This window comes from Pristiophorus japonicus, unplaced genomic scaffold, assembly GCF_044704955.1.
Source record: "Pristiophorus japonicus isolate sPriJap1 unplaced genomic scaffold, sPriJap1.hap1 HAP1_SCAFFOLD_30, whole genome shotgun sequence".
NCBI lineage: Eukaryota > Metazoa > Chordata > Chondrichthyes > Pristiophoridae > Pristiophorus > Pristiophorus japonicus.
This window is the reverse complement of record NW_027252779.1, coordinates 12,443,792-12,461,913: the sequence shown is the minus strand read 5'-3', so window position 1 is coordinate 12,461,913 and position 18,122 is coordinate 12,443,792. Positions and strand designations below refer to the sequence as shown.

At 46.4% G+C, this 18,122-nt stretch overlaps 2 non-coding genes across 2 annotated transcripts; both read right to left on the bottom strand.

Annotated features, from left to right (window-relative positions):
- Positions 1 to 4,778: 4,778 nt before the first annotated feature.
- Positions 4,779 to 4,851, bottom strand: trnav-cac (transfer RNA valine (anticodon CAC)). The gene has a single exon. It is a non-coding gene; the product is annotated as a tRNA-Val (tRNA).
- Positions 4,852 to 6,265: 1,414 nt separating this feature from the next.
- On the bottom strand, positions 6,266 to 6,348 carry trnal-cag (transfer RNA leucine (anticodon CAG)). Its single transcript has one exon. It is a non-coding gene; the product is annotated as a tRNA-Leu (tRNA).
- Positions 6,349 to 18,122: the final 11,774 nt, after the last annotated feature.

Genomic DNA, 18,122 nt, shown 5'->3' with positions numbered 1-18,122 from the left:
GGATGCTTTTTCAAAATGGATTGAATGTGAAATAATGTCGGGAAGCACCGCCACCGCCACCATTGAAAGCCGGAGGGCCATGTTTGCAACCCACGGCCTGCCTAACATATTGGTCAGTGACAACGGGCCATGTTTCACCAGTGCCAAATTTAAAGAATTCATGACCCGCAATGGGATCAAACATATCACCTCGACCCCGTTTAAACAAGCCTCCCATGGGCAGGCAGAGCGGACAGTACAAACAAGCAAACAGAGCCTCAAACGAGTCACAGAAGGCTCACTCCTAACCCGCCTGTCCCGAGTACTGCTCAGCTATAGCACGAGACCCCACTTGTTCAGAGGGGTGCCCCCGGCTGAGCTACTCATGAAAAGGATACTTCAAAGCAGACTCTCGCTGGTCCACCCCAACCTGCATGATCAGGTAGAGAGCAGGCGTAAGCAACAAAATGTAAATGATGGTCGCGCCACTGTGTCACGGGAAAATGATCTCAATGACACTGTGTATGTGCTAAACTATTGACATGGTCCCAAGTGGATCGCGGGCACGGTGATAGCTAAAGAAGGGAGTAGGGTGTTTGTCATCAAACTCGACAATAGACAAATTTGCATAAAGCACCGGACCAAACGAGGCTGCGGTTCACAGACTGCCCTGAACAACCCACAGCAGACACCACCTTTTTCGAACCCGCAACACACACCCAAAAGTTCAAAGACACAACCCCGGACCAGGAAATCGAACCCATCACACCTAACAGCCCAGCAATGCCAGACTCACCCAGCAGCCCTGCAGGGCCAACAACACGCCAGCCCAGCGAGGGCACAGCCAACACACCAGAACAGACATTTGTACGGAGGCGATCCACCAGGGAAAGAAAGGCTCCCGACCGCCTCACCTTGTAAATAATTTTCACTTTGACTTTGGCGGGGGAGTGATGTTGTGTCTCTGTAAAGCATGCACTCTCATGCTCCGCCACCAGGGAGCGCATCCCCCAAGGGATCCCAAGAGACTGTTGGATGCTCGAGTTGCAAGTTATTAGTCTGGAAATTTTCAGACCGGGCTCTTGTTCAGTGTTGCTGGAAGGCCCAGTGACCGGGATATCCTCTACCCGGGATTTTCCTGAACCTGTGCTCGGTGTACGGGGAGCTCAGGTCCGGGTCCGAGATAGCTTGCATCATGTGACAATATACCCCGGACTGCTCTTGTTCCATTTTATCGTCCACAAGTTTTCATTTCAAAAATGTTTCCGCCAACAGGCGCTCAATCCCTCTCTCTGCAAAACGTTCCTTTCAGAAACATTTCTCTGACCAGAACTGCACCAAACAACAATTTTCCTTTCAAAGTCATTAAAATCCCCAATTTCCACATCCGCAATTTTAAGGACAAGGACTGAAAGTGCATTGCGATCAGAAAATTGCCGGACCCCCTGTGGTTAATGACAGAGCTTTTGATGGTTGATCTCCGTACACACCTTGGAATTCAGGAGAACCTGTTTCGTGGTTTGAAGTTCGAGATAAACCCACGGGGCGGAGCCAACAGGCACCTGGCAGCAATCAGCGACAGGAAGATGCAACTTAAGCAGGCGCGGCTATCAACGGCATTACCATCGCCGAATCCCCCGCCATTAGCAGCCTGGGATCGCCATTGACCACTAAGTGAAGGGGATTGACAGGAGCGATGTTGAGAAGCCTGGCTAGCTCAGTCGGTAGAACATGAGACTCTAAACGTCTGGGTCAATTGTTCGAGTCCCACGTCGGGTGAATTATTTTCCTTTAACTTTTATGTTGCTTCCACGGGAATTGATCTTCTTTTGCACAATGAAAGAAATGCTAACAGTTTTGGTCTCCTTATTTAAGGAGGGATATGCTTACATTGTAGGCAGTTCAGACAAGGTTCACGAGGATGCAGGAAGAATGTTCCCGACGACAAGTTGGCAAAAATAATTCAAGTCTGTGAGATACTCAATCATGATTTCAATCATTAATCCACCCACAACATTTGAGATACAAAAAGGATCCATAGCTTTGCCAAGACCAGCCAGCTCAATTGTCAAACATAAAACTCTTAATCTCAGGGGGGTTTGAGCCACACGTTGGGTAAATAGCTTTTGTTGCAAGCCAGTAATGACATGGACACTTTTACTAATCCACCCCAACTTACAGTAACACAGTCCCGCCTAAAGAATGAGGAACTGTGGGTGACTGCATGTTGATCAGCAGAGAACTTCCTCATCTCCGATTCCACTAAGGCTCAGCCTCCCACGATCACCTCTCGACAGTACAGGCTGCTGTCCAGATCGATTATACAGAGGCTTGGAATACAAGAGCAGGGAGGTTATTCTTGAACTGTTAGGCCACAGCTAGAGTACTGCATGCAGTTCTCGTCACCACGTTACAGCAAGGACTTGATTGCACTGGAGAGGGTACAGAGGAGGTTTATGAGGATGTTGCCGGGACTGGAGAATTTTAGCTCTGAGCACAGATTGGATCGGCTGGGTTTGTTTTCCTTGCAACAGAGGATGCTGAGGGGAGATCTGATTGAGGTGTATAAAATTATGAAGGGCCTGGATAGAGTGGACATGAAGGACCTCTTTCCCTTAGTAGAGGGGTCAACAACCAGGGGGCACAGATTTAAAGTAATTGGTCGAAGGTTGAGAGGGGATTTGAGGGGAAATCACTGGAACACACTGCCTGAAAAGGTGGTAGAGGCAGAAACACTCAGCACATTTAAAAATTACTTGGATGTGACCCTGAAGTGCCGTAACCTACAGGGCTGCGGACCGAGAGCTGGAAAGTGGGACTGGGCTGGGCAGCTGTTTGTCGGCTGGCACCGACACGATGGGCCGAATGGCCTCCTTCCGTGCTGTCAATTTATCTGATTCCATGATGAGCAATTAACATTTTAAACCAGTCTCCTAAAACACAGAGTGAGTAAAGTCAGATAGGGGATACAAATTCCTCAAGGGACACACAGGGTAAGATAAAGGAAAAAGGGAAGCTTAGGACAGATAGTGAGAACTCGACACTGCAGAAACTCGAGAGGAGTATAAAAAGAGCAGGGATGCAGGATCAGAACAGCCACGATATTATTGGATGGTGGAGCAGGCTCGAGGGGCCGAATGGCCGACTCCTGCTCCTTACGTACTTATGTTAATTGTTGAATCATTGCCCATTGCACGCACTTTACTCGAGGTGTCTGATTCAGAATGTTAATTGTAACATGTAATGAACATGTAACAGTGTAATATCTCCAAGTTTGCAGATGACACTAAACTGGGTGGCGGTGTGAGCTGTGAGGGGGACGCTAAAAGGCTGCAGGGTGACTTGGACAGGTTAGGCGAGTGGGCACATGCATGGCAGATGCAGTATAATGTGGATAAATATGAGGTTATCCACTTTGGGGGCAAAAACACTAGGGCAGAATATTATCTGAATGGCGGCAGATTAGGAAAAGGGGCCGTGCAACGAGACCTGGGTGTCATGGTTCATCAGTCATTGAAAGTTGGCATGCAGGTACAGCAGGCGATGAAAAAGGCAAATGGTATTTTGGCATTCATAGCGAGGGTATTTGAGTATAGGAGCAGGGAGGTCTTACTGCAGTTGTACAGGGCCTTGGTGAGGCCCCACCTGGAATGTTGTGTTCAGTTTTGGTCTCCTAGTCTGAGGAAGGACGTTCTTGCTATTGAGGGTGTGCAACGAACGTTCACCAGACTGATTCCCGTGATGGCAGGACTGACATTTGAGGAGAGACTGGATCAACTGGGCCTGTATTCACTGGAGTTTAGAAGGATGAAAGGGGATCTCAAAGAAACATTTAAAATTTGGATGGGAAGGGACAGGTTAGATGCAGGAAGAACGTTCCCGATGTTGGGGAAGTCCAGAACCAGGGGACACAGTCTAAGGATAAGGGGCAAGCCGGACTGACATATGAGGAGAGACTGGATCAACTGGGCCTTGAAACATTCGAATTTAGAAGGATGAGCGGGGATCTCACGGAAACATTTAAAATTCTGATGGGACTGGTTAGTGCAAACTTTAGCTCAGCCGTTACTTCGTAAAATCAACTTTGTGAAAAGTTTGAATTTGTCTTAATGTAGTCGCTGACTGGTGTTTTTGTTGTCATTTTCAATTTCCTTCTTTCACACTGAAACAAATGGTAACCCTATTTGTAAATTAGGAATGCGAGATTTTTAGAGAGCATATTTAAATGCTTCACACAAACATTCTGATCACGACAGCTACCGGGGTTCGATTCCCAGTTAGAGAAGTAATTTTGCTACCACCGTTTTTAATTAAAGTGAAGTAATTTAATTAAATTACACAGATGACCCAAAGCACTTCAGAGTGGTGTCAAAACAAATGAGTTGGTAATTAGAAATAAGGAATGTCAGAAGTTGGATTTGAGTTTCTGGGATGGAGGATGAATAACCCTCTGTGCACTGGAACTGGGAAGGGTGAATAATGAATGAGTTGTTTCCGGGTTTGAAATGCGGCTTGTATCTGCTGGTATTAACCGATAGCATTGTTTAGCAGAATGAAAGAAATTCTAACATGATCACTGAGGGACAGTCGAAACCTCAACAACTTAATTTTAATAATTTGTGAAACTTGAATCATTGAGGAAGTTTTATTCATTTTCTGATTTTACACACTCTGCATTTTAGGAGACTGGTTTTAAATGTTCATTGCTCATCATGGAATCAGAGAAGTTTGTAGCACGGAAGGAGGCCATTGTCACATGAACAATGAACATTGAAAACCAGCTTTTGTTTCAGAAATAATGTTTCCGCCCGGGCTTGAACCGGGGACTTTTTGCGTGTGAGGCAAATTTGATAACCGCTACACTACAAAAACTGGTGCCTAGTTCTGTTCCCAGAGAGAAGTGTTCAGCAACAAGCTGAAATACTCAATCCCTCTCTCTGCAAAAAGTTCCTTTCACAGCATTTCTCTGACCGGAACTGCACCAACCAAAAATATTCCTTTTAAGTGTGCAAATTATTTACGTTTAACTTTTATTTTGCTTTCATGGGATAACATCGTTAATGAATCGAAAATCTGCTTTTGCACAATGAAAGAAATGCTAACTGAGGGAAAGTCAGTCGGTCAATAATTGGTTCTGTGCTCTGCATGTTGGTAATGTAGCGAAGATGATCCAAAGATCGGTGGGAAAGCAAGTTATGAGGACGACACAAACAATCTGCAAACCGATATCGATAGGCTTAGTGGCTGGGCAGTAATTTGTCAGATGGAGTATAATGTGGGAAATATGAGGTTATCCACTGTGGTCGGGATAATAGTCAGGCCATCCTGACTATTCAGTGCTGTGTGTGGCCACCTGCAGGTTGATTTTGAACTTTTGTGTCCTGTCACATGAAATTAATGAGGGCAGCAGGCGTATCTCTGCCTGAAACCGGGGAAATAGTGAGAGAGACCTTGGAGCAAGGGTCTGGTTATTGCCAAACAGCAAAGGAAATATTAATTCTGGAAAAAAAATGTCTGAAAGAACAGTGACCTCGACCTGATTGGAACACACAACCTACGGATCTAGAATTAGACAAACTACCGTTGCGCCTCGAGGCTTACACAGTGAGTTGGAGATGTTCGTCGAAGATGTTCGTCGAAATGAAAGTTCTGCAATACAATGGGCTTGGAAATCAGGAGAAACAGTTTCGAGGTTTGAAGTTCGAGATAAAGCCATGGTGCGGAGCCAACTGGCCCCTAGCAGCCAGCAGCGACAGGAATATGCAATTTAAGTCGTACTGGCTAGCTCAGTCGGTAGAGAATAAGACTCTAAATTTCAGGGTTGTGAGTTCAAGTCCCAAATTGGCCGATTTATTTTCCTTAAATTTTTAAGTTGCTTTCACAGGAAAACATCATTAATTAACCCATAAATTATTTTGCACAATGAAAGTAATGCGAACTGAGGGAGAGTTGATCATTTAATCATTTGTTCTGTGCTCTGTATAAGAACACAAGAACCAGTAGCAGGAGTCGACCATTTGGCCCTTCGAGCCTGCCATCTTTTGCACTGAAACAAATTATAACCGTGTTTTAAATGAGCAGTGCGACATATTCCGAGGGCACCTTTCAATGCTTCACAAAACCATTCCTTTCGTTCCAGCCACTCGGGATCGATTCCCGGCTTGGGAAGTAACTTTGATATCACTGTTTGTAATTGATGTGGCGTCATTTTATTAAGTTCGATGGATGTCACAAAGCACTTCAGAGTGGTGTCCAAACAAATGAGTTTGTAATTAAAAACACTGAATGTGAGGAGTGGGATTTGAACCCACGCCTCCAGAGAAGACTGCAACCTGAACGCAGCGCCTTAGACCGCTCGGCCATCCTGACTGTTAGATGTTCCAGTTGCAAGTTATTACACTGAAAAGTTTCAGAACGGGCACTTGTTCAGTGTTGCTGGAAGGCCCAGTGACCGGGATATCCTCTCTTTTGGGGTTTTCCTGAGCCTGTGCTCGGTGTACGGGGACCTTTGGCACGGGTCCGAGGTAGGTTACATGTGTAGGCTGCTTGCTGGCTTCAGGTGGTCTCTCACCAGTGTGCTCAATTCTTCAAACGACTTGCTTGCTGGTTTCTCGGGTGCCAGCAGGTCCTTCATTAAAGCGCATGTTTTCGAGCCACAGCTGGTCAAGAGATGGGCTCTTCTCTTGTCTGCCTTATTGTCGCCCAACCAGTCTTTGGTTACAAAGCTTTGCTGGAGCCTTTCTATAAAGTCCTCCCAATTATATCCAGCATTGTACTTTTCACCTGAGCCGTTGGTCGCCAATCTGTGGATTCTGTAATCCCGTAACTCGTCGCCACTGTAAAGTCCTGACCCTGTAGTACAGACTCACACGAGGCACATACTGAAGTCAAGGTCACTCAGGACCTGCACCTTTATTACACAGCTCTCGAATGCCACACTTACCTGAGACCTGTCCTTATATACCTGTCTGGGAAAGTTATCCAGTGTCTCCTGCAAATGTACCCCTGGTGGTAAGGTAAGCTTGTGGTTACAGGTGATCTCTGGTTACAGTCATGTATGGCATGGTAAGATACAGTTATGTACAGTAGTGTGAGACACATGACAGTATTGGTATTCATGGTGATTACAGCAATTATTAATCGTCTCACAGACCTCAATTTTTTTTATGCGATGAATTGATCGAGGATTGAAACCAGATTAGTGCACCAGATCTTAACCCCTCGACCACCAGGGAACAGTTACGATACATGTCGATATATTTATATATATTTATATATGAACCTGAATGTCAACGGCTACCTATCTAGACCTCGTGGTGGAACGGTAGTGTGTCTATCTTTGAGTGAGAGAAATTGTTCCACAGTGACAACCATTTCATCTTCTGTACCCTTTTAAACACTAGAAACTGAGACAGGGGAATAAATAGAGAAACCAAAGCACAGGGATATAGACAAGAGGAAGAGAGAAGGGGAAAGATACTGTCCCCACCCAGAACTAATGCAGAAACCCCTCTGCTGCGCTCGGGGTGACCACCCACAACCAGGATACACTAACGTCCCAACAGCTCATTGACTGTCGGAGTGGGACTGTGCAGTGCTTCAGAAGACAGGTCGAAAAAGCGAAGTCACTGAATCCGTCTCATGAGCTCCTCCGATCAAGAACAGCAACACACTAAAAATGCTTCAATAATGGTTGCACCTTATCTTCACATTTGTTAACAGTTGGCTCTTTGGTCTAGGGGTATGATTCTTGCTTCGGGGTTGTTACTTGAAATTTGCGAGAGGTCCCGGGTTTAAATTCTGTACGAGCCCTCAGTTTACACAAGAATTTTGAAATTGCGTCGAACTTTTGCAAAGGAGGACTTGCATTTCTGCAACACCTTTCAGGAACTCATGACGCCCCAAAGCGCTTTACAGCCGTTGAGTTATGTTTTAATTGTTGTCGTGTGGGGAAAGATGTGCCCAAATCACCCCACACGAAGGAGTTCCGTGCAAATAATCAGGTGCCTCAGGGACTTGGACTTTCTATGAATGAGTTTTGCTTGCACCTGCATTCAAGCTTGAAACAGTAGCTGGGCTTCCATCTCACGGGAGCAGTGTGTAGCGGTTAGTGAGTAGGTGACCAGTTGATGTGCGCCGCTTTCAATCTTTGAAATTTCACCAAACAAATAAACGGTGAATCCAACTGTCGCTGTAAGCGACGGATTGAAGGGATCGGTGCCACAAGCAGAGCTGGAACACGCGCAGTGCAGGAATAGGGTCCGCAACATTAAATGTCAGAGTTATTAAGCAGACAATAATTATGCATACACTTAACAGTACTTACACCCAAACCATGCGAATGTTAGCCGAAGAACTCAAACACGTTACAGTTCCCAGCTCGGTGTACAAATTGATCAAACATTAATCGGATTCTAAACTATCTGTTCCAAATGCCACATTTTATATATTTTCCTTACCCCTGCTACGTGACAATTGAAACTTTTAATAGTATTACCTAACACAACTGCCCAATTTCTGATGGAAGATCATTAACCTGAAACGTTAACTCTGTTTCTCTCTCCACAGATGCTGCCTGGCCTGCTCAGTGATTCCAGCATTTACTCTTTTTATTCTCCAAACTTATAATCAGAAAATCACTTCCCTTGTCATCTAACTGCACTCCTTCCTGATATGTAGCCTTGTCCTACAAACCAGGCTTCTTTCGAATGATTCAGGCATTCATTGGAATTGTAACTTCTTATCGAGAACAATTATGTGATGTATGTAACTCTGTAATAGTTGCCACCAGAGGGCGCGACTGTTGGAGTCCTAATGGTCACCTGTCCACACGGACAGGGCCAGTATAAAAGGTTGGCTGCCATGATGTTCAGGCACTTTGGAGTTGTAATAAAGATAACTAACGTCACACTAAGTTTAGCTCACAGTACTCAGCCTCGGGGAGTTCTTCTACACACAAAAATTGGCGACGAGTAACAGAATACGAATCTTCACACAACCATGGCTGCTGTTGGAATATTAGAGAGATCCGTAGAGGGTGATGATTGGGAATCCTTCGTCGAGCAGCTCGACCAGTATTTTGTGGCCAACGAGCTGGAAGGAGACACTAACGTGGCCAAGCACAGGGCGGTTCTCCTCACTGTCTGTGGGCCTAAAATATACAGCCTCATCCGGAATCTGCTCACACCAACAAAACCAACGGAGAAGGAATATTCAGAGTTTTGCATACTGGTTTGGGACTACCTCAAGCCGAAGGAGAGTCGAGAGAGGCAGCGGCTTATAAAAGGCTCAGCAGTCCGGGGAGCGTCGAGAGAGGCGTACCAGTGCAGCTCCAGCTGGGAGAGAAGGCAAAAAAGGCAAAAAAGAAGTAGAAAGAAATCAAAAGGTGACGTCACAGCCAACGTGGTAAGTGATTGGCTGCTGATTGGTGAGTAGTTTTTCTTTTTCTTTATTAGTCAGTAACTTTTAACATTGTTGTCGGCAATTTAAGTGTATCTAAGGGTTAAGTCATGGCAGGACAGCTCAGTCACGTGATATGCTCCTCCTTTACCATGTGGGAACACGGGGACAACACCAGTGTCCCTGACGACTACATGTGCGGGAAGTGTGTCCACCTCCGGCTACTGACGGTCCGCGTTGCGGAGTTGGAGCTGAAGGTGGATTCACTCTGGAGCATCCACGATGCTGAGAATGACGTGAGTATCACGTGTAGCGAGTTGGTCTTACTGCAGGAGAAGGGTCCACAGCCAGCGAGGGAATGGAAGACCAGCAGGAAGAGTAGTGCAAGGAAGGTAGTGCAGGGGTCCCCTGTGGTCATCCCACTGCAAAACAGATACACTGGTTTGAGTGCTGTTGAGGGGGATGACTCATCAGGAGTGGGCAGCAGCAGCCAAGTTCATGGCACCGTGGCTGGCTCTGTTGCACAGGAGGGCAGGAAAAAGAGTGGGCGAGCGATAGTGATAGGGGATTCAATTGTAAGGGGAATAGATAGGCGTTTCTGCGGCCGCAACCGAGACTCCAGGATGGTATGTTGCCTCCCTGGTGCAAGGGTCAAGGATGTCTCGGAGCGGGTGGAGGACATTCTAAAAAGGGAGGGAGAACAGCCAGTTGTCGTGGTGCACGTTGGTACCAATGACATAGGTAAAAAAAGGGATGAGTTCCTACGAAATGAATTTAAGGAGCTAGGAGCTAAATTAAAAAGTAGGACCTCAAAAGTAGTAATCTCGGGATTGCTACCAGTGCCACATGCTAGTCAGAGTAGGAATCGCAGGATAGCTCAGATGAATACGTGGCTTGAGCAATGGTGCAGCAGGGAGGGATTCAAATTCCTGGGGCATTGGAACTGGTTCTGGGGGAGGTGGGACCAGTACAATCCGGACGGTCTGCACCTGGGCAGAATCGGAACCAATGTCCTCGGGGTAGTGTTTGCTAGTGCTGTTGGGGAGGAGTTAAACTAATATGGCAGGGGGATGGGGACCAATGCAGGGAGATAGAGGGAAACAAAAAGCGGGCAAAAACAAAAGACAGAAAGGAGATGAGGAAAAGTGGAGGGCAGAGAAACCCAAGGCAAAGAACAAAAAGGGCCATTGTACAGCAACATTCTAAAAGGACAGAGGGTGTTAAAAAAACAAGCCTAAAGGCTTTGTGTCTTAATGCAAGGAGTATCCGCAATAAGGTGGATGAATTAACTGTGCAAGTAGATGTTAACAAATATGATGTGATTGGGATTACGGAGACGTGGCTCCAGGATGAGCAGGGCTGGGAACTCAACATCCAGGGGTATTCAACATTCAGGAAGGATAGAATAAAAGGAAAAGGAGGTGGGGTAGCATTGCTGGTTAAGGAGGAGATTAAGGCAATAGTTAGGAAGGACATTAGCTTGGATGATGTGGAATCTATATGGGTAGAGCTGCAGAACACCAAAGGGCAAAAAACGTTAGTGGGAGTTGTGTACAGACCTCCAAACAGTAGTAGTGATGTTGGGGAGGGCATCAAACAGGAAATTAGGGGTGCGTGCAATAAAGGTGCAGCAGTTATAATGGGTGACTTTAATATGCACATAGATTGGGCTAACCAAACTGGAAGCAATACGGTGGAGGAGGATTTTCTGGAGTGCATAAGGGATGGTTTTTTAGACCAATATGTCGAGGAACCAACTAGGGGGGAGGCCATCTTAGACTGGGTGTTATGTAATGAGAAAGGATTAATTAGCAATCTCGTTGTGCGAGGCCCCTTGGGGAAGAGTGACCATAATATGGTGGAATTCTGCATTAGGATGGAGAATGAAACAGTTAATTCAGAGACCATGGTCCAGAACTTAAAGAAGGCTAACTTTGAAGGTATGAGGCGTGAATTGGCTGAGATGGATTGGCGAATGATACTTAAGGGGTTGACTGTGGATGGGCAATGGCAGACATTTAGAGACCGCATGGATGAACTACAACAATTGTACATTCCTGTCTGGCATAGAAATAAAAAAGGGAAGGTGGCTCAACTGTGGCTATCAAGGGAAATCAGGGATAGTATTAAAGCCAAGGAAGTGGCATACAAATTGGCCAGAAATAGCAGCGAACCTGGGGACTGGGAGAAATTTAGAACTCAGCAGAGGAGGACAAAGGGTTTGATTAGGGCAGGGAAAATGGAGTATGAGAAGAAGCTTGCAGGGAACATTAAGACGGATTGCAAAAGTTTCTATAGATATGTAAAGAGAAAAAGGTTAGTAAAGACAAATGTAGGTCCCCTGCAGTCAGAATCAGGGGAAGTCATAACGGGGAACAAAGAAATAGCGGATCAATTGAACAAGTACTTTGGTTCGGTATTCACGAAGGAGGACACGAACAACCTTCCGGTTATAAAAGGGGTCGGGGGGTCTAGTAAGGAGGAGGAACTAAGGGAAATCCTTATTAGCCGGGAAATTGTGTTGGGGAAATTGATGGGATTGAAGGCCGATAAATCCCCAGGGCCTGATGGACTGCATCCCAGAGTACTTAAGGAGGTGGCCTTGGAAATAGTGGATGCGTTGACAGTCATTTTCCAACATTCCATTGACTCTGGATCAGTTCCTATGGAGTGGAGGGTAGCCAATGTAACCCCACTTTTTAAAAAAGGAGGGAGAGAGAAAACAGGGAATTATAGACCGGTCAGCCTGACATCGGTAGTGGGTAAAATGATGGAATCAATTATTAAGGATGTCATAGCAGTGCATTTGGAAAGAGGTAACATGATAGGTCCAAGTCAGCATGGATTTGTGAAAGGGAAATCATGCTTGACAAATCTTCTGGAATTTTTTGAGGATGTTTCCAGTAGAGTGGATAAGGGAGAACCAGTTGATGTGGTATATTTGGACTTTCAGAAGGCGTTCGACAAGGTCCCACACAAGAGATTGATGTGCAAAGTTAGAGCACATGGGATTGGGGGTAGTGTACTGACATGGATTGAGAACTGGTTGTCAGACAGGAAGCAAAGAGTAGGAGTAAATGGGTACTTTTCAGAATGGCAGGCAGTGACTAGTGGGGTACCGCAAGGTTCTGTGCTGGGGCCCCAGCTGTTTACACTGTACATTAATGATTTAGATGAGGGGATTAAATGTAGTATCTCCAAATTTGCGGATGACACTAAGTTGGGTGGCAGTGTGAGCTGCGAGGAGGATGCTGTGAGGCTGCAGAGCGACTTGGATAGGTTAGGTGAGTGGGCAAATGCATGGCAGATGAAGTATAATGTGGATAAATGTGAGGTTATCCACTTTGGTGGTAAAAACAGAGAGAGAGACTTTTATCTGAATGGTGACAGATTAGGAAAAGGGGAGGTGCAAAGAGACCTGGGTGTCATGGTACATCAGTCATTGAAGGTTGGCATGCAGGTGCAGCAGGCGGTTAAGAAAGCAAATGGCATGTTGGCCTTCATAGCAAGGGGATTTGAGTACAGGGGCAGGGAGGTGTTGCTACAGTTGTACAGGGCATTGGTGAGACCACACCTGGAGTATTGTGTACAGTTTTGGTCTCCTAACCTGAGGAAGGACATTCTTGCTATTGAGGGAGTGCAGCGAAGGTTCACCAGACTGATTCCCGGGATGGCGGGACTGACCTATCAAGAAAGACTGGATCAACTGGGCTTGTATTCACTGGAGTTCAGAAGAATGAGAGGGGACCTCATAGAAACATATAAAATTCTGACGGGGTTAGACAGGTTAGATGCAGGAAGAATGTTCCCAATGTTGGGGAAGTCCAGAACCAGGGGTCACAGTCTAAGGATAAGGGGTAAGCCATTTAGGACCGAGATGCGGAGGAACTTCTTCACCCAGAGAGTGGTGAACCTGTGGAATTCTCTACCACAGAAAGTTGTTGAGGCCAATTCACTAAATATATTCAAAAAGGAGTTAGATGAGGTCCTTACTGCTAGGGGGATCAAGGGGTATGGCGAGAAAGCAGGAATGGGGTACTGAAGTTGAATGTTCAGCCATGAACTCATTGAATGGCGGTGCAGGCCAAAAGGGCCGAATGGCCTACTCCTGCACCTATTTTCTATGTTTCTATGTTTCTATCCTCATAGCCAGATATCGTTTTTACACGCACCATCGCTCTGTAACCAGGACCTGGCGGATTATGTCACCGACCTGAGACACCTCGCGGGACCTTGCTGCGTTGGGGCAAATGCTGTTGGACTTTTACGTGCTACGCATCAGCCACGAGGTCATTCTTCGAAAGCTGCTGGCTGCTGAAACCCGAGACCTGAGCAGGGCCATCGCGATCGCCCAGGCATGCATGGCCACGGACGATATCATCAAACAGATATCTTCTCAACATCGAAGCTCACCGGCAAGTACTGTGCACAAAATGATGTCGCTAGCAGGCCGAACTGCATATGGCAGAGTCTATACGTCTGTGGCTGCAAGACCTGTGATGACTCAGAGTGCGCCATCGGGGGTGAATGTGAATCTATTAGCACCGTGTTTGTACTGCGGGGGTAATCCTCGGGCCCATCAATGTCGATTCAAGCACTACGTGTGCAAAGGCTGCACAACGATGGGGTACCTGCAGTGAATGTGCAAACGTGCTGTGACATACCACGTGGCTCAGGATGAACGATCCGGCACGGATCATGCAGCACAGGCAACTCAACCCAAGGAACAAGGACTCCCAGGTGCAGGTGGGGATGTTGCATTTTATCAGGGAGGCTTTGAGGGTGTGCCTGAATCGTTTCCTCTGCCCACCTGTGGCTCGCTTACCGTGTCGGAGTTCTGAGTAGAGCGCTTGTTAGGGAGTCTCATGTTGGGCATGTGGACAATATGGCCCGCCCAGCGGAGCTTGTCGAGTGAGTTCATTGCTTCAATGCTGGTGATGTTGGCCTAAGCGCGAACACTGAAGTTGGTGCGTCTGTCCTCCCAGGGGATTTGCAGGATCTTGCGTAGACAGCCAAGGTGGTATTTCTCCAGTGATTTGAGATGTCTGCTGTATATAGTTCATGTCTCGGAGCCATATCGCGGGGCAGGTATCACCACTGCCCTGCAGACCATAAGCCTGTTGCCAGATTTGAGGTCCTGGTGTTCAAACACTCTCCTCCTCAGGTGATCGAAGGCTGTGCTGGCACACTGAAGGCGGTGTTGGACCTCGTCATCGATGTCTGCCCTTGCTGATAGTAGGTTCCCGAGGCGTGGAAAAGGTTTCCGATGCGTGGAAAAGGCACTTACAGCCTTCCTAAATATAGCACCCTTATTCTATTCTCTTAAAACAAGTTCCTGAATTCTCGGCTAGCTGTGTAGTTTAGAGCTCTGGTTTTATCCTCAAATAGATTCGACCACAGTGTTTCCGTAGTGTAGTAGTTATCACATTCGCCTCAAACACGAAAGGTCCCCAGTCCGAAACCGGGCGGAAAATCTTGAAAACTTGAAAATGGTCCGAATACCTGACTCCTGTTCCTAACTCTTACGTTCAATGATCTCTTGAACTTTCACAGAAGAACGAACTCTCCTCTGAACATGCATGAGAAAGCTCCAGAAAATATTTCCCCCGAGGTGCTTTCGCGTGTGAGGCGAACGTGTTAACCGTAACACTGCGGAAACATCGCCACTTTCAGCACCAGATTACCAAAATTAAACCCAATGAGATCGGGATAAAAGTTCCTCACATGCTCAGAGCAAAATATATGATTGATGGTCTACAAACGAATGAACAAACTTCAGCACCAGGTCAGACTGAAATGTGAAGCGAGCAGGTGGACTGCTGAATCGCACTTTTCAGGAGTTGGTGGTGACAAAACAAATGGGTTCCGCTTAATGATTAAATGTAACATGAACCCACATTTCCAGAAGAGACAGTGACCTGAACACAGCACCTTAGACCGCTCGGCCATCCTGACTATTCAATGTTGTTTGTGGCCACCTGCAGGTTGATTTTGAACTTTTGTGTCCTGTCACGTGAAACAAATGAAGACAGCAGGCGTATCTCTACCTGACACCGGGGAAATAGTGAAACAGGCCTTGGAGCAAGGGTTTGGTTATTTTGACACAGCAAATGAAATGTTAATTCTGGAAGAACAATATCCAAAAGAACAATGACCAGTGAGCTCCCTCTGTGCTGATCGGCAATGTGTTGGCTCACCTTAAACAACTTCTGTCCCACACTGAAAGTTCTCAATCCTTCTCCTCCGCTGCCCTTTACAGAAATGTCACCAATCACCCAGCCATCGTGTTCACTTCCACATCCTCACAGTGGGGCCACAGAGGCTCCTGCCATCTCCCCGCGATCAGCGAACTCACCCAGTTTACAAAATTAAACCCCAAACACGTGCCTGGCTGTAAGCTCGGTCTATCACAGAAAGTATTGGTATTCATGGTGATTACAGCAATTATTAATCGTCTCACAGACCTCAATTATTTTTATGCGATGAATTGATCTAGTACTGAGACCAGGTTAGTGCACTGGATCTTAACCCCTCGACCACCAGGGAACAGTTACCATACATGTCGAAATATTTATATATATTTATATATGAACCTGAATGTCAATGGCTACCTACCTAGACCTTGTGGTGCCCACGGTAGTGTGTCTAACTTTGAGTGAGAGAAACGGTTCCACAGTGACACCTGTCATGTGTCCTTCATGGTTATTGCTTGTACTATTACAAGGTGTGCACCAGAGGGCACTGCAGTGGGAGACTTGTAGCTTACCTGTGCCTGGCCTCGTATAAAAGGCAGGCCTCCAGGTGTGATCCTCACTCTGTGGTTATCAATAAAGGACTAAGGTCACTACAGTTCAAGCACGACACATTGTCTCGTGGAGTCATTATCAGATCATCTGAAGGTATAAAAATTGGCGATGAGATTACGGACCGTCACACGAAAAAAGCTAACCTTGGTGCGTTGCAGCAGTTCACCGATGGTGATGATTGGGAAGCCTTTGTGCAGAGGCTCGATCATTTCTTCACAGCAAACGATCTGGCAGGTGACAACCCGGCCACACTGGCTGATAAGTGCAGAGCTGTCCTGCTAACCAGTTGTGGGCCCACCGTCTATGGCCTCGTCAGGGACTTGCTGGCACCAGCGAAGACAACGACCAGGCCGTACGAGGAGCTTGTAAAACTGATCCAAGAACAGCTCAAGCCCAACGAGAGCATCCTGACTGCCAGACAGCGGTTTTATACACACCAACGGCCGAAGGCCAGGAGATCACGAAATATGCTGCAGACTTCAGGAGGCTGGGGGCACCGTGGGATTTTAGTGACCACCTCACCGAAGCACTGCGGGATATCTTTGTCATCGGAATCGGCAACGAGGGCCTCCTTCATCAGCTACTGTCAGCGGATACCACAGTCACACTGCAGAAGGCCATCTCCGTGAGGCAAGCATGACCTCGACTTGTGGCTCGAGGCGGATGACTCATCGTCAGGACTCAAACCCGGCAAGTACTGTACACAGAGTGGTGCCTTTTAGAGGCTGGACTGTAGAACGTGAACCTTCTCAGGGGAGAGAGAACAGGCCCCCGAGTCCCTTAACTCAGAGTCCATGGTCAGATCAGCCATCATCTTATTGAATGGCAGAGCAGGATCGAGAGGCCGAATGGCCGACTCCTGTTCCTATTTCTTATGTTCTTATGTGAATTATTTAAGGAGCTTAAATCATTGATGAAGTTTTCTCCCCTATCTGACTTTATACACTTTGTACTTAGGAGACTGGTTTAAAATATTCACTGCTCATGCGACAAGGATCCTTGGGCGACTTTTGTTCAATTTATTCACAGCAAAAATAGCCTCCAAAATAATGTTTTCGCCTGGGTTTGAACCAGGGACTTTGCGCGTGTGAGGCGAATGTGATAAACGCTACACTACAGAAACGTTGCGGTTAACATAATCTTAGGAATATAACCAGAGATTTAACCTGCACAGCTGGCCGATACTTCAGGAGCTGGTTTTACGAGAATAGAATGACAGTGTTGGAGTGGATTTTCAGATATAGCAAAGCATGATGGGGTAAGCCACCACGAAATGAACTTTTTACCAAGAAGCCTATCTGCTGTCCCTGATATATACTCTGCAGCAACAAGTGACTCCTGGCCAGGTGCAGGCCACTGTTTCATCGAAAGCTTTGCAACAGAATAACTAACCACAAAAGAAGATAAACAGGAAGGGCCCCCAAACTCGCATCATGCTATCAGGCTTCACTAGGACTAAAAAGTTGAATCTAAATGAATTACGTTGCCATATGGATCGATTGGTTGTATGTAAATGAATTTCATTGATTGTATTCTGCCCCCTGTAAACTGCTTATAACCACGCATACACAAGGCAATCGGGGAGATCGCTGGATATCAACTCTTCTCCCAGAGCTCTGTTAGCAATAAAGTTTCTCTCTTACCTTACCAGAGTCTATGTGAATTTATTTTCACTATCAGTGGATGCAGAGAGGATGTTTCCACCGATGGGGGATACTAGAAATAGGGGCATGATATTAGAATAAGGGCCGCCCATTTAAAACTGAGATGAGGAGGAATTTCTTCTCTCAGAGGGTTGTAAATCTGTGGAATTCACTGTCCCAGAGAGCTGTGGAAGCTGGGAAATTGAATATATCGAGGACAGAAATAGACAGTTTCTTAAACAATAAGGGGTTAAGGGGTTATGGGCATCGGGCGGGGTAGTGGAGCTGAGTCCAT